This window comes from Sylvia atricapilla, chromosome 3 (assembly GCF_009819655.1).
Source record: "Sylvia atricapilla isolate bSylAtr1 chromosome 3, bSylAtr1.pri, whole genome shotgun sequence".
Taxonomy (NCBI): domain Eukaryota; kingdom Metazoa; phylum Chordata; class Aves; order Passeriformes; family Sylviidae; genus Sylvia; species Sylvia atricapilla.
The window spans coordinates 97155414-97171894 of record NC_089142.1 but is presented as its reverse complement, the minus strand read 5'-3'; the positions used below and the strand labels follow the sequence as shown (position 1 = coordinate 97171894).

The 16481-nt window shown below is 44.7% G+C and overlaps 1 long non-coding RNA gene across 1 annotated transcript; it reads right to left on the bottom strand.

Moving 5' to 3' along the window:
• Window positions 1–3121: 3121 nt before the first annotated feature.
• LOC136359568 (uncharacterized) lies at window positions 3122–16171 on the bottom strand. The gene is made up of 4 exons (XR_010743306.1): window positions 15677–16171; window positions 10253–10437; window positions 6945–8104; window positions 3122–4108 (listed from the first exon to the last, which is right to left on the bottom strand). It is a non-coding gene; the product is annotated as an uncharacterized lncRNA (long non-coding RNA).
• Window positions 16172–16481: the final 310 nt, after the last annotated feature.

The window sequence follows — 16481 nt, the reverse complement described above, 5'->3', positions numbered from 1 at the left end:
TGGAACATACTTTATTCAACCCAAAATTAAATCCTTCCTTCTTATAGTGGAAAAAAAATGTTAAATAGTAGATTAACATTATAAAATAGCTGGTGGTAGTGGCCACCTCTTCTGCAAACACAAGCAGTCATGTAGGCACTGTAAAACCCACATCTGAAAGGATGTGACCCATATCTCTCACTTCTCACAGAAGCATCTTCTCAAAGCTGTTTTACATTCAGCAGATTTAGTCAAAGGGAGGAACTCTGTCTAATGTCGTGATCTATTTTGATCTTGTTGTAAAATCAATACATTTCTGACATAGTTCCTTTCTGAAGGAACTTGGCTGAAATAGTTCCTTTCTATGTTAACAACATAATTTTTGGTTCAGCCAAGCTATACAGCAACGTTGATGGACAGCTAATCACTCTAAACATGTGCTGAAAGAGGTCAGTTGTCAGCATCCTTTATTACTGCTTGTGGTTTATTTGAACTATTCAATTGATTTCTATAAATAGGATATAATCTCCCATTGAAATCTATAGAGTGGAAACAGCAGACAAATGATACCAGCCTCCTGTGTACCTTTATAGAAGGACTTACAGTGATGGGAGGCTTTTTACTGTAAAATGGTTCTTGTGAAGTCTGAAACAAGCATAAGTTGACTCATGGAAGAAAACTTGAATCATAAAGAATAGCTACTCAAACATACACAGCAATGAACCTAAACTTACCTTCATTAGTGTTTGCAAATTGTCCAATTGACTCTAACTGTTGTATGAGCTAACCAATCCTCGCTGCTGGAGAAAGAAGAGCTAAAAGTGAAAGAAAGAATGGTAGATGGGACAAAGAATTGGTAATACAGAAATTTTTATCTCTGCTGCTTTCGAAACGAAGACTTTTCCAGGAGTCTGCAGTCCAATTTATGCCAGATGTTCTGAGAAAACACATCAAACTTTTGAATATGGATTATGGTGCAACATAGAATTTTAAACAAATGCTTGCAGGGTTGCATTGTCCATCTAATTCCAGAAAGCAATGCATCTGTCTTCATTTTTTCCTAATGTTCTTCTGTGCTTCCTTTTCCTCTTATCATCTTAGTTCAGGGTCCCTCCTGCCAGATGCTGAGCTCAGCATGGTGCTCGTGCTGCCAAGAGCTGAGTGCCCTTGAAGCCATTGTTCACTTGAGTTTTGTCACAAGGTCTCTGTTTTCCTTGGTTTCCAAGGTTTTCTGATGGCCAGCAATATTATATAGTGATAAACAATAGTATGAGCTGTTCTCCAGAAAGAGGGAGAGAAAGAGGAGAGAGAGAAGAAAGAAGAAAGGAAAGAAGAAAGGAAAGAAGGAAAGATGGGGAGAAAAACAAGAAGGGTTAAGGGGGAAAAAGGGAGGGAAGGAGTGGAAAGGGAATTGCTTCCTGAACAGCACTTGTTCTGGCAAATCCCAGAGTCCCTGACTGATGCCATTGTTGAGCATTCAGCAGTCACTGAGCACTGGACTGTGTCATTTCCACTGTGCCATAAGAGCATATCCACTCACCACGGAGACAGGAAGGATGGTGTGTGACTCCCGTAGGACAGCTTTGCCAGCTGCAATGCTGTCATTACATCCCCATCTAATGTAGGATGGACAGGAAAACCCAAAACCTGTTCCTTGCATTCTCCCTTAGTCTGACCTGAGGGGAGGAAGAGGGTTGACTCACCAGGAAATATGAGTGATGTGTTTAATGGGGATGGCCTTTGCTGCTGGTGCAGCTCCTGGATTATCCACGTGCTGCCCTTTTTCTGGGGTTTGCTGAGCCTGGGGCTTTTGGCTTCCCTGGGCTGGGACAAACTCGTTCATCTCTCTGAAAGCAGCCCCTCGGGGTGTAGAGATTGGAGAGACAGGACAAGCCAACTAGAAAAGAGTTATTATTGTGTGGTGAAGTATCAGATGGAGTTGGACAACTCCTTGTCTGCGGAGTCATGGTGATAAGGGATCATTCTCCTCCTTGGAAGCTGCTTCTACCACAGGCTGCATGTCTGGACTTCTCCTCAGGCAGCCTTCCTTCAGACTTGGGTCTGGTGAGAGTGCATCAGGTGCTGTTTTTTACACAACTTACAGGTTCGTGGCAAGTGATGTCATCTCTCTTGAAACAAGGGTCGTAATAGAATAGTACAAAAAAGGCAGAGGAGACAAGTTAGTTAGATAGTTGTAATTTCCAAACCAAGAAAGCCAAAGCTATGATAACTAAGATTTTGATTAAAAAAAAAAAAAAGACAGAGGTGGAAATTAAAAAGGCCTCATAGTGGCATTTTAAATCTAAAGTTGAAGCTGAATAGAATGTTACAATACAGTTCTGTTAAATCATAACCCTCCTTGTGTTTTTGTCATTTGGGAGCAGAGAAGTGTAGAATGCTCCAAAGCATCAAAATTTATGTAAAACCATAAATATTAGTTGTTTTCAGCCATTTCAATGTGAAATGAATTTGTCGGTACTAACATGATGCTAACATCTCTCTTGTCAGCATTCAGCAGATGCCACAAGAAAATATAAATTTTTGGTACAGCAAGATATGGATCAAGTACAAAAAAAGCACAATATGATGACACTATCTTTCCACTTCCTGGGCTTAAAGTAATCAGAAATAACCAAAACCTATTTTTTTCAGTATATCTGCCACTAAGAAATACTGTGTCAGGACTTGCTGAGAATAACCTGAGAAACAAAATCAGAACATTCCCTACCATCCTCATCTCCTGCCTTGTAAAGGCTTACTGTGTATGTACCTACTTCTGTCCTAGGAGGCATCCTGAGAGCTCTTTCATGTGCAAAGGAACCGGTTTACCTTGCCAAAAGCACGACCTGCTGCTGCTAGTGCTTGAAGTTTGTCAGATGAGGCAGATACTGGAGAACTCCTTTCCATTTTGCTGAATGCATGAAGATTAGGTTGACAAATGAACATTCGCAGGGACTCAGTTTCAAATATTTGCAGAAGTCCTTTGTTTTTGAAGAATCTTTCAGCAACCACTATGCAGTTTCCAGCATCACCCCACCGAATACACTGGAACCAATTGCTTCCAACAAATTTCCAGAGATTCTTCAGGAAGAAGAGAGATGAAATGCTTTGCCAAGAGCTCTCCTGAAAAAAAAATCCTGTGCTCATGGCCCAGGGTTGATCTGGCAAAACTTGATCAGCTTTTTCTTCTAATAGAGGCACAAAAGGAGCAACAGCAGCAGCTTTTCTATCACATACTGGAGGGACAATAGAAGCTGAGATGGCCAACTCAGCTGTCTTGTCTGGAACAGAAACTCAAGATGTTTCTGAGGAAGAAGGCTCCATTTTCAATCTGTTTTCTCGGTTTGACTAAAATCTCCAGCTGTAGCCCTTTACCTGACCAGCCAGGCTTTGTCCTGCTACACAAGATGAAAAGCAGTGGTGCCAGCTGCCTGGGGAGTCCAACTGATAGTTCTCAAATGTCACTGCAGCACCCGTGGTCACATCACAGCGTGGCCTCTGTCTTTTGGCAAAATGAAGCAGAGGCAGAAGAAGTTGCTAAATCACAGTGGTTGCTTTTCATTTATAAAGCTGCAGATGTTTTGAGCCAAGGGTCAGGAAGTAAATAAAGCTGTGTTTGCATTTCATAAGTCCTGAAAGGTCAGTGCTGCATCCAATTGCCGCTGGGAGTTGGTCCCTGAGGGGGAAGAGGGAGAATATTAGGAGTAGCAGTGCCCCAAACTTGAACTTTTTCATCTGGGCCCCTTTCACCCATGCAGAAATGTTTGTACACTTGTTGTTCTTGAGGTGAAGCTTCTGCTTCGCAGCCTGGGCAAAGAGCTTTGAGCAGCAGGGCTGGGGCTGCAAGCCCCTGCCCCACTGCTGTGCTTGTGGGGCTGCTTCTCTTCTAGGCATGGCTTCCCCTTCTCCATGTGGTACCCTGACTGGCACCTCCTGGCCTCCTTCATTTACCTGTGGGTTCTCCAGATAAAAGAAATTAATGCTAATAGAAAACAGAAATCTGGTTCCTATGTCTCTTCATTTCTTCTGTGGAATAACCCAGCTCTGTGGATTGATTAGCACTGCTTCAGTAACTGAGGTGATGCTCTTAACTTTCAGCCGTGTCTCAGCGGCTGCCCCGTAGGATTAACTGTAAAGAAAAGGTTGCTAAGTACATTTTCAAAGTGAAATAGACAGGAGTTGCTCGTTCCAGCCCTTTCTTGGCTTGATTTCATATGCTTTTATTTTATATTTACCCCTCAGGAACCCAAACAGCAAAAGCAATGATTCTCCACTCAGCTTTTAGATTCAATACTCTCTGCAAGACTGCTTGTCTTTCAGTAAAGGAAAAATTTGATTCAATGCCTGTAGGAGTCAGTGATTCTCTTCCATTCAGCATTTGGGTCTGACTCTGTGAGTTTTATGAAACACTAACAGCAGCGTGAGGACAATGAATGTGAGCCCAAGAAGCACTGGAATATTATGGGCAGAGCTAATAGAAGCTGGTAGTTTGGGCAGAGCAAGAAGGGTCTCCTTGAGCTGCCTGAGGACCATGGAAGGCCTGGCCCAGATAGACACACAGAGCAAATTGTCTGGACTTTGCTGTTCACCTGCAGGGAGAGGATATGGTGGAAAACAAAGGCTCTCCATGCAGGCTGAGAAACTGTGGCAGGGCCAAGCTGAGCCAAGACAGCTGCAGATAAATTACTACAACAGAGCTCAGACAGTAACTGTGTCAAAGAACAGCCACTCTCTGGACACCTACCCAGTGTGTTGGCTTCACTGAAGTTCATCATGCAAACGTAACCGTGAGAGAACAGGAATGAGGAAAAAGGCTTTAGCTATTTTAAGCTATTTATCTCTGTTCTTCTCTCTAAATACAAGAGCCAAGGCCATCAATGCAGTCCCGAGACCCCAGGGTGGTCCTGCCTTGGGCTTGAGGGCAAGAAAGCCCTTATTGCTTTCTCTGCTGCTATTTCCCTGCAGTGTGTTGGACATCACTGTCACTGCTGTTGCCCTCCACTGTCTGACTTGTGCCCTGGGCAGGACTGGCCTCCTCACTGCCAAGTGCTCTGAGCTCTTCCATCTGCAGAGTTACCTATCCATTCTTCCTGTTTACATTGCATTGGCTTGTTAAAAGAAAGGCTGGTCCAGTGTGCTTACCTTAAATGTGGATGGAAAAAATTGTACCTACCCAGTGGAAACTGATTTGAATTCAGCAGATTATTTAGCACCTTGTATGTAAATACTTGCTTTCGATCTTTGGATAGTACAAGTGAAAATAAGAAGTGTGGAAAAAAGTACTTCCTCAGAAACAGAAGGGAATTTGAACTGAATTCTGGAAGAGAGAACTTGGTAAATTTCTTTCCCAGAGATAGATGAATTCTTAATTTAGGTGTAGAGTATAAGACCTGATCTGTAGCCTATTCAGATCAATTGGTATTTTTCTTTGGACGTAACAGGGTGATATATGCAGACTGTAATTTGTGTTTCCAGCTACAGTTGTTAGTCTTTTGGGGTCTTTTAGTGGATTATCTAAGTGAGAGCGAAAGAGCCAACATTTATTTCAGGTGGGATGCAATCCACTTTAAGTGAGTCTTCCCAGGGATTGATCTGGTTTATTATTCTGAAATCATTCTGATTATTTCAAATGTAAGCAAAATTATTTAGACTTTCAAACCCTGCTGATACTCAGAATTGCTGCAATAATTTTCTACTTATTGATGAAAAAGCTTCCATAATTTTAAGCATATTAACATAAAATATTTGACTGTAATCTCATGCTTCTGTAATGATTTGGAAAACTGAGTCCTCTAGCAGCTATTCCATATCCATTTGCTTGCAATACAGCTAATGTCTCAATTAAACTAAATCAACCCAAACTCATCAACATTTATGTTCACAAGTGTGTTAGGCACACTTTGAAAATGAAAATTACTCCAAAACCGACCCATCAAGACTACCTTCCCAAAGACAGAATTTATCACTGAGAGAGGTTAGACCAGGTGTGGGCTTTTCAAACCAGTACCTTGTTTGAGAGAGGACTTGACAAACCCCCTGAAGTTTTTAGATAATTCAAGGCCCAACCTTCCCTTTTTACAACTTACTGTACCAGGCAAAGGGTACCATTCACCCAAAGCTTGAGGACAAAAAAAGACCCCTCTGAAAATCATTTAGGCATTAAGAGTGGGAGAGTATTGTTTTGAGGGAGAAAAATATGAGTGTCATTAATCAGATTTTTAACCGAGCATGAAGTGAAGTACTGACTTCAGGCATTGTCTATCTCTGATAAACCTGGTAGATGACATCTCTTAACAACTGCCAGGCAAATTTCATCAACAGAAAATTGTCCTGCACTCTTCCTGCAAGGATCATCATCCTTTTTCTGGATGTCCAAAAGCTGAGACACATTTTATTTCCTTGTAAATACAATTGAGTGTGTGTTCATATTGCCAGCCTGCATCTGAGGGACTCCAACCTCCTTCCATCCATCTTCCATTTGAAATGAAAATCTATTTGTTTTATTACCTTAGGGCACGGGAGCTGCCCCAGCACAACTTTCCCTCTAAAGGAAAAGGGATGAACCCTTGTTTTGTCATGGCTATAAGGACTCTCCTGGTCTTTGCAGTATATTTTTCTTGGATGCATTGCAGCTGTAGGTGCCATTAAGTGTCTTGCCATGGAAGTCAAGTTTTCCATCAGAGAGCAAAAAAGTTGGGAATATGGGAAAACGGAGGCAAGGAGTGTTACATTTCTGTGGAGAGACTCAGCTGGCCACCAGCCAGCAAAGCATCATTGCAGCTGTTTAGTTAAAAAAAAAAAAAATTTAGTATTTGTTGACAAGCTAATGTCAAAGTCCATGATATCACATGCCTCCAGCTGCTGATTAATCTTGTGAAAGAAATTAGCTTGGACTTGAAAAAGTGTGAATCTAACTACTGGGACAAATAATTGTGTGCAGAAAGGAACAAAGAGGAAAAACTTACCAAGTGTTTGGTCAAACAATTTATTTTAGAACAGCCTGAACCCTCAGTTCTCTCTTTCCCTGTAAAATTTGCTACTAAATCCTCATGGTCTGATTGCAACTCCTATCAGATTCAGTCTTTTTGCTTCCATGGAATTACTACAGGTTTCTCCATGAGCAGAACTGTCCATGAGCTTTATGGACTGGAGGTGAGAAAATGGCATGGAGGGAGCATTAAAACACTGACAATTTAGAAGTTTTAGTGAGGATGAGTAGAGAAAGAGTTGCTGGTGTGTGTCTCAGGAATTTCAGGGAGGCTTCCTAGGGCACCTACCACTTCCAGTAACATAGGCATTTCGTCTCTCATTCTCCTTGGCTCAGCTTTCAGAACTTGTGTATACTTGTCACTTTCCATCCAGGCTGATTTCCCTGGGAGAGGATGGGAAAGTGACAGTGCAGGTACTTCAGGGCTTTCAGGTTAGGAGTTGGGAAGTGTAAGAGGCCATGTAAAAATCGTTCTGGTGAGATCACTGTTTAGGCAGTAAATCTGATGGCTGGCCTCTTGTTAGTTGTTAGAGTTCATGTCCCCCTCTCTGGTGGTCTCAAGTGTGCAAAGGAATGCCTTCTGCAGCAGAATGGAAGCCGATTTGTAGAATACCGGAGTTTCACCTGATATTCTGCAGTCCCTTCCAGTGCTCCTCTGGCAACTATAATGGAATGACATCCAGGGAAAAGCTGTGCCCAGCTGGTTGAGAAGGGCAGTGATGATGAACTCCATTCTCTGGTCCATCACTGAGGCACCACTTTCTGGATTGCTCAGGCAGCCTCCAGCTGTCATTCTTGGAGGTTTCGAGTCTGAGTACACTCGTGATGTTTCCTCCAAAACCGGGGCCCTGCCTAACTCAACAGCCTCACACAGAATCTCTTCCTGCAAATAATCCAAATTTCCATTTGCCTAACTTCAAAGCCTGTTCCATGCACTGTAATAAATCTCAGTCTGCTTCATTTTCCTCTTCGTCTCTCTTTGAAACAATTGAAATGGTAGATCATTCCCTGATGACCACTGTTGCTGGTGACGCAAATGGCACCTCACTGGATCCTCTAAGTGTTGTTCAGCCTCATCCATCATCTTAACAGGGAAGGAGAGATGTTAGGCAAACTGTCTCTTAATGAAAGATAGGGCTGTAAAAAAGGAAAATATTTCATTGTTTCAACATTTTGTTCCTTTTAGGAAATGCCACATATGTAAAACGGAAAGAAACAAAGTGAGTTTGGGGTTTTTTGTTGCTTTTGCTTGGTTGGTTGTTTTGGTTTGTTTGTTTGTTTTTTTGTTTTAACATAAAACACTTGCAATTTAGTCCAAAAATTATCTTGAAAAGAGTTAAAGAAATTTGCTTGTGCAGCTAAGGAATGAAGTGAGTGTCTCTGCCAAATGATGGGTGTTTCCAGGATACTGTGTCTCCTACCAGAAAGGGTTATTCCAAGGCATTTCTCTGGCAGCTTTTATTAATCTCCCTCTCTCTGGGCCAGAAGACAGGAAGATGTCAGACATCTGTGCTCTTGCACTGTTCCCTTTTCCTATTCAGGACAAGGCTGTCCTCAGCCAGTGAGAGAGAACATAAAGGAACTGGCAAAGCTCAAACTTTTTGTCAAAGGGAGACACATTTGTAAAGTTGATCCTAGTGCTCTGCCCGGGTGCTCTCTTCCCACTCCTCATAAAACAGCCATGAAGAAAAACAGTTTCAGTCTGTTCCCAGTGGAGAGAAGACCACAACAGCTGCCAGCTTTTCCAGTGTCTCTAGCTGGGGGTGCAGGCTGTGTCCATACAGGGTGAAGAGACATCAAAGAAACCATCTCTGAGGGCAAAGCTGGCACTGGAGCCAGCCGAGCCTCATCAGCTCTCCTGGCTCTCCCATTTCCATGCTCTTTCTGTCCAGGCTGGTGTCTTTCTGTCCCGCTCACCAGACAAGTCCTGCTCTTTGCCAGCACCAGAAGCCCGTGGGCAGAGTGGCCGAAGTGTGGGTGCAGTCCCAGCTGGAGGGAGCTGCGGGGACTCCCCACCAGGGAGGAGGAGTTGAGCCTCTCTGCCGTGCCCATTGCAGCTCCATCTTCTGCCAGGTCTGCCTGGCTCAGGCCGGCCTGAAGTCCTACCTAATCCCGTCTGGAATGCTGCTGTCAAGGATTATGGAGAATCTGGTTCAGACATCAAGGGCTACAGGCCCTATAGGTGTGCCCAGAAAGGAGGAAAGCAAAGGATGGAAAAGGAGTGAAGAACAAGTGGGAAGTGAACAGCATTTCTGCTGAGGACCTGCAGGCCCTCTTCTCTACTTGCTTTTACATCTCATTAAGTTACTCAAGCAAATACATGAATTCTCCTGGGAAGAAATGAGCAGCCAGCTGGAACTACATGGTATCAGTCCCCATCCAGCAGGAGGTGGGGAGAAAATACATAACATTTAGGAACCATTGATGCTGCAGTCTAGCTCATCAACCCCCATTCAGCAAGACAGGAAATAAATGGTTAATATCTCCCCTCTTGGCCAGTTCTTCATCTTCCCCAGCTGTAGTGTGTCTTTAGTGTCCTAATTTCAAGCAGCCAGATCATGAACTATCTTTCACCATTTGCAAAGGAAAAGAAGGATTGGGAACCCCTCCCTTGAAGAACAGAGAGTCATGAAGAATGGCAAACTTCATGATGGTGTGAGGGAGCATCCCAGATCTTGACATCTGTCTTCTTACTCAGGCGTCTAAACATGGGTTTAAGTTCTTCAATTTAGTTACTCAGAGGTGAAAACTCAAGCTGTAGTGTTGCCTGGTACTAGAGAGCTCATGGCACTAGAGTGAGAAATGCCAATGACCTAGAATTCTGAGTGGTGACTTAAAAATCTTAAACAAGTGCCCTCTCAGCTGATCCAGGAGCAACCTGGAAATACCTGAGGGAGGAAGAAGGGCAGCACAAGAGGAAGGCTTGTCCTGGGCATACCAGCCAGAAGAGGTGGGAACACAGCAAAGGAGACAATCCAGCATCGCTCAATTTGCTGCTCAAATCCAGAGCTGAGGAGGCAGCTCAGAGAGCAGTTCACTGCTCCAGGAGTGAATGTCTCCAGGGTGCTCCAAGAGTGGTTATCTCCAGAGCTGAGGCAGCAAGGAAATAAGGCTCTGACTAGTGTTAGTTGCAGCTGGAGAAGCTGCTCTTGGCGCTATTAGAGTGCCCCCTTATTATGCCTGGGCATATTTGGATGTATGGATGTATGTATAGAAACTTGTGACAGTTCTGAACGTACCCTAGGTGGACATGGATGCTGTTCTTTCCATAAGGGCTTTACTTACCTCTAGCTGTTCAGAGGAAAAGTGTGATCCAGCATGCAGATCTCAGTCTTTCTGGGAAAGATGTTCTTGCTTGAAGCAATTTTATGTGCAAGGACTGGTGTTTTCCAGTGACTGCTATAACACAGCTGCTTTTCAGGGTCAGGGTCTGCTGACCTTTGCGATTTGTTGCATAGCAATGAACAGTGCTGCATACAGAAAACAGCACAGATAATACTCTGCTGTCTGGCAACATCATTGAGGAATATTTTCATAACTCTATTGCTTTAGATATTTAAAGTTATGAAGAATCAACCTAGACCTGCTAGTTTATTTAAGTCTGCTGCACTCGTTCAAAGTTCAGCTTTTTTTTTTCCTTTCAAAGGCATAGGAACAAAGATAAACATCTGTCTATTGTAGCAATATTATGGTAAATCCTTAAAATAATTATACTGCAAGCAAAAATAGATTCCTGGAGAAAACCAAAATGTTTTATTTTAAAATTAAATGGCCACAGCTCAGTATGAACTTTAAAAAAAATTAATCATGTCTTCTTCAGTGCCCTCTCTCTCCCAGTTGTTCAAAACACAGATATCACTCATTGCAGAGTGGAAACTTGGACAGCATTTCTTGTGATTCCATGCTCATCCCTAAAAGGTGCAGTGGAATCTCATAGCCCCTTCCTATACTATTGATTCCACAAAAGTCTATGTGACACATGCTGCTCACTTGGAAAACAGCTTGTCTTTTTCCTGCCATGATCACAGCTATCTCAAATAAATGCAAAGCTGCTCAATTATGGCGGTGTGGTCACAGTCTAGTGGAATAACTGTGGCCCATAAATAGGAAAAACTTCTTCAGATAACGAAGCAGTATTTGAGTTCTAATTGTTTTATTCCTATTGTTAACAGACGTGGGTACAACTTTTAGTAGCCTCAAGCCTCAGTGGGGAAGGATCCCCCTTTATGGTTTTAGTTTTACTGAATGTCAGTAAAATTTGACAATACTTATTTTATGTGCCTCTATTGCCTGTAGTTTGGTCTGTGTAAAAAAAAAAGGAAACATTTATGCTGAATCATGGGTTAGTCCCCAAACACGCACATGTTTATATTCCTATTATCTGCAAATAGCAACTGTGAGCCAAAGTGCCTATGTAAAGCCCTGCTGGAGCACAGAGGACCACAGCTGTGGCACATACCAGCTGCAAAGCTGGGCTCTTCCCTGGAATCCACAAAAAACAGGAAGGGTGGCAGTGAAACTGCTGGCCATACCCAGACATAAAACCAGGCTTTCACATCAGACCTTCCCATCTTCACCCTGGGGAGTTTACCAGCTGAGGGAAAGGTACCACAGCCATATATGCATCGCATCAAGAGGAAATGTCATATCCTGTGTTTGTTTAAGAGTTCCTAAACATTCTTGCCCATACTGTGTGTACATAACTACTTGTTAGAGTAATGCACTATGCATAATGTTTTCCATACATTCGTCTCAATCTCTTGAGCTCTCTAACAGTTCTTCAAAGTCCAGCTGCTAATCCTGAAGCCTGTGAGGCAAACTGATGTTCTTAGCTCAGCACTAAAGCTCTGCAGATGTGTGCTGGGCGTGGGTGAGTGGAGTGTACGTGTCCCTTCCTTCAAGGCCCCCAGGTGTGTATAAGCCTTCAGGCAGGTCACAGACACGAAGTCCCCAGAAGACACAGGATGTCTCAGTCCATTCTGCCTGTTCTGCAGATGGGCAATCACCTCATTGCTCAAGCCCCACAGCACAGCAGGGGCAGAGCCCAGAATGGATCGCCGAGATCTTTGGCTGCCTTTCCTGGCCGTGCCGAGCCGTAGGTGTTGGTGCGGCACAGGGCGAGGTGCAGCCAGGAATGCGTGGAGGAGGCTCCCAGGGAAGAAAACTGGTTCCTTTGTGCTCTGGGAGGACCTACAAGCTCAGGCAGATGTAGGTGCAGTAGACTGCCCTAAATCACAGAGACTAGCTACAGGTGTCTTTACAGAGCCCTGTGTTCTTGTTCCCTGAACAGGAGCTGGCACAGAGAATATTAACCAGTCACTGCTTAGTTCTGCCATTATGTGTGTTCTTGTGGGATAGCGGGAAGGGAGAAAATGACCGGATAACCCAGCTCAGAGGTCACTGAGAGCTGGGAAAACCAGCTTCTTTCTGACCTGTTTTACCACTGAGGGAAGGCAGAAGGGCTGGTGCCAGATAAGCATCCAGAGGCCTTTTCTCAGGCCTCAGTTTCCTCTGCCAGCTCAGACAGGGCAGATGTGTGCTGTGCCTGTGACAGGCACCTGCTTCAACAGAGACAATTCTCAGCACGTAATTCAGTGTTGTGTTTTTGCTTGTGTCTTCTGTGGCTCTTTTTCTTGTAAAATATTAGCCAGGTTTATTGTCTGTCATGCTCGCATGAACACGAAGTCAGTCTGTTGATTGTACAATTACTCTCTGCATTTATCCATTTATTTCTGTATTTTACATAAGTCTAAGATTCAACTCACTGGTGAGGAAATGCTGTCAGATACCGACTTCCACTGCAAGGGTGCTGACAGTCCTTCTGATGCTGGATGGGATGAACAGTGACAGTTTAGACAACTCATCTTTGAAACACAGGGAAGGCTGTCTTGCCCAACCAATCCAAAACATGACAGGGAGTAATATCTTCTCTTATAATAAAGGAAGAATGGAAGGAGGAGGGTACTTGGGGATTGTAGTTGTTTTTTGATTAAATTGTTATGATTTTTTCTGGGTTTTTTACAACTGGATTGATGCTAAGTAGATTGTGGTCCATTCTGTCCTGTTCTAGCTTTATAAGGCAGCCTACACCATAATTATGTGTCTTCAAGGATTCAAGTGATTACAATGACCAGCATCGACCATGCGAGTATTCTCCCCTCTCCACAGAAGGAGGTATTTCTGCAGTAAAGGATTTTGTTTCAGTAGGTGTTTTGGATTTGGTTTTTTTTTGCCTGTTACTGTGGTTTGGATTGAGGAAGAGGTTCTTCTTCAATTCAGTACATGCGAACTAGGACCTCAACTCCATGGGAAGAGGGTGTATAAAATAGCAAAGGACAGCTCTACTTGTGCTTGAGAGGGTCACCAGCACTGTACTGGTCTCCTGTTGCTCCCACTGGATCCCACACGGCAGGGCTGTCCCATCACTCCTACAAAAAGCCACCTCCCCACAGGTCAGCAGCCCTGGGCCCAGGGGTGCAGCAGCCATAGCCCAGCTGGGCCACCCATGCTGCTCATAGGGCACAGTGAGCACATTCAGGACAACTAATTTTCCATGAAACATGATAATTAACGTGTCTCCCTTCGAGTTCACAGAGCTGCTGGGAGGCCATTAACTTTGACGGCTGCGGTATTTCTTTCCCTAAGCGCCTCTAGCCAGTGTGTCAGTGGGAAATGTCACACAGTTAGGACAGCTCCCTTCTCTAAGTGTCTGTCCTCACTTTATTTCAGACTAAATACATTCTGCAGTGGATATGTGCCCTTCCTAAGTGGAAGATCCTGTTCATTTTTATGGCTCCAGTCCCTTGAAGAAGGACAAGACAAAAATTGGCTGGATCAACTGTTTGCCCTAACCCAGCCTGTTTCTGTGTCCTTAAGCACTGTAATGATTTTCTTTGGAATCAGGAAGTATAAATTTAAATGAAGAACATAGCTTAGGGAGAAGAAAGATCTTTTAACACCCAACACTGGAGTTTTACTTGAAGAATGTACACTAAGAGAGTCAGAGTGGAACGATCTTTTTGTTCTCTTTGTACAGCACCTAAGGCAACATTGCCAAAAGCCACGGGGAAAGCTCCTCAGCAACATCAAGTAACTACAGCAGTACGAGTGCCCAGGGTCTGTGAAAGCAACTTTTCTCTTTTCTTGCTTCCATCCTTGTCTCTGGACTAGACTATCAACCTGTATCATTTGTGTTTTTCATTTAGGCTAACCTCAAACACTTGGCTTCCATTTGATTGGAAACAAGTGTGCTGAAAGCTGTCTGCTCTTTCTTCACTACACAATGTGGACTGCTGCCTGGCTCCAGTCTGGAAACAATTATTTCCCTCATGTACCCACTGGTTCTGAACAGTTGAAGACTTATCCCCAGACTTTATTTTCCTCTTTGCACTTTTATTAGTCCCTTCCTATATAAATAGAACTTGTCATTGTATATAATGCCCACAGAACAGCTCTAGCTCCGTTACTTGACAAAACTGCTGCCACGTTTTAAGGCCAGGTCTCCCTTGAGGGAGTTTTGTATCTCTAAATGTGCCATGGCAAATTCACCACTCCTTTGTCCTATTCTGATAGGATGAATTTTTGATGTTGTTTGAATTTGTGGGACTTTAGGAAAGGGTGGGACTTTAGGCACACATTGTGGTTACAGTGGTGTTATATATAAATACTCTTCTCTCACCCCAAAGAATGGTCAAAACTTCCACACACAGATGTGCAGTAATGCTTCCAAGTATTTGCAGATGCTACCAGCATAGCATAGCAAAGCGCAGCTGTTTAAAGAAAGAATGTACCTGTTTATCTGCCTGTATGCCTGGATTTATTCTTTCTTTCAAATGTTCCTACTTTTCGACACGTGCATGCTCACGAGAGAAGGTGAGCAACAGATGACAGAATCTGCAGATATTTGCACACAGGGGTAAGCTTATGCCATGAATAGTGCCATTTCACTGAGCAGGGTCACTTTTCTCGGAGAGACTGATCTCACACTTTATTTCACGGAGACTAGTTCCCAACTAAGCACAGACTGTAAGGAAATGAATTGGAGTGGAAAGAGTCTATAAATTTCTTTTCCTGCACTGAATTCAAAATAGCATTTTTCTTACTGGAAAAACAAACATAAGCTCATTTTGGGTGTCTCTGTCTGCCTGCCTGCGGGATTGGTAGTCCACACCTTCTGCCAATTCTCTGCCCCCGTTTATGCTCTAGAGGTTATGTCTTAATTACAGAAAAGCTGAACTGCTGTGACATCAATTTCCCTCTCTAGGGGAAATTCCTAGCTATGAAATCCTAGCAGAGGCAAATTGCTGTTCTTTTTTTTTTTTTTTTTTTTTTTTTTTTTTTTTTTTTTTCCCTTTGGCCAGTCCATACCAACCCCAAAACTGCCATCTGGGTTTGACCTTGACTACTGCTTTGAGAATGAATCTGAGAGCCTGCTCTCCTAAAGTGCTGACGTACAGACAACTATTTCCAATGAGTTATCTTGATACAGAACTCAGGCTGTATCACAGCCAAAAGCTTGTTTCTCTTGCCAAGCAGGACCCAAGCCTGGGGGCTGCAGGAGCTAAAAAGTGCTGTGTCCCTCCATGAATCAAAAAGGACGCACGGTGTCCTGAACGAGTTAGCTGCAGCCCTGCCTAAACCTGGGGCAACATCACAGCAAGTCAAAGTGCCATCGACCCTGTCTCTTGAGAGCTGTGGGGGTCATCTTACCTCCCTTGGGATGCGCTCATCCAAAGCCACGCCACCTGGCAGGGAGGGCTTCGCGCCAGCCTTGGGCTTGTGACCAAGACGCTGAGAAGCAGCAGGACTGAGCCGTGGTGCCTGGGGAAGGGGGATGCCGGGGGAGAGGGCTGTGTTGGCCGGTGCCTTCGAGCGGGGTGCCCGGGGAGGTGGGTGGCCTTTTGGCTCCGCGTCGCCGGCGCTGGCGGCACCACCCTTTGCCTTGAGCGCTGTGCCGCGGGCAGCGCTGGAGCGGCCGGCAGCGCCGGGAGGCCGGCATGCGGAGGAGAGGCGGGGGATGCCCCCCGGGCGGGCGGTGCCGGGGCTGACCGGGGGCTCTGCCGGGCCCCGCACCGCACGCCGATGCCGCCAGTGGAAAATGCATCGTGTGTCTTGAACCCACAGCCACCAAAGCACGGCGACGGTGGTTGTTTTTTGTTGGGTTTTTTTTCTTAGTTAACAATGGAAACTTTTTTTTTTTTTTCAGTATTTCCCTCCAGCCTGAGCCGACCGAGAGGAGAAAAAAAAAAAAAAACTTGTTCCGCTGAGTTCAACCCCAGACAGGCTCACAACTTCCTTCCTGCTCTCCTACCCCCTCCCTCCGCTCTCCTCCTCCTCGCCGCTCCTCTCCCTCTCCTCCTCCTCCTCCTGCTCCTGCTCTCTCCGCCTTTCCAGCCGTACCGGGAGCGGGCGCCGGGGCCGCGGCGCGGAGCCGCCCGGAGCGCGGAGCCGCCCGCGCAGCCTTGGCCGCCGAGGCGCGGAGGGGCAGAGCCCGGCGCGGCCGGCCCGCCCCGGG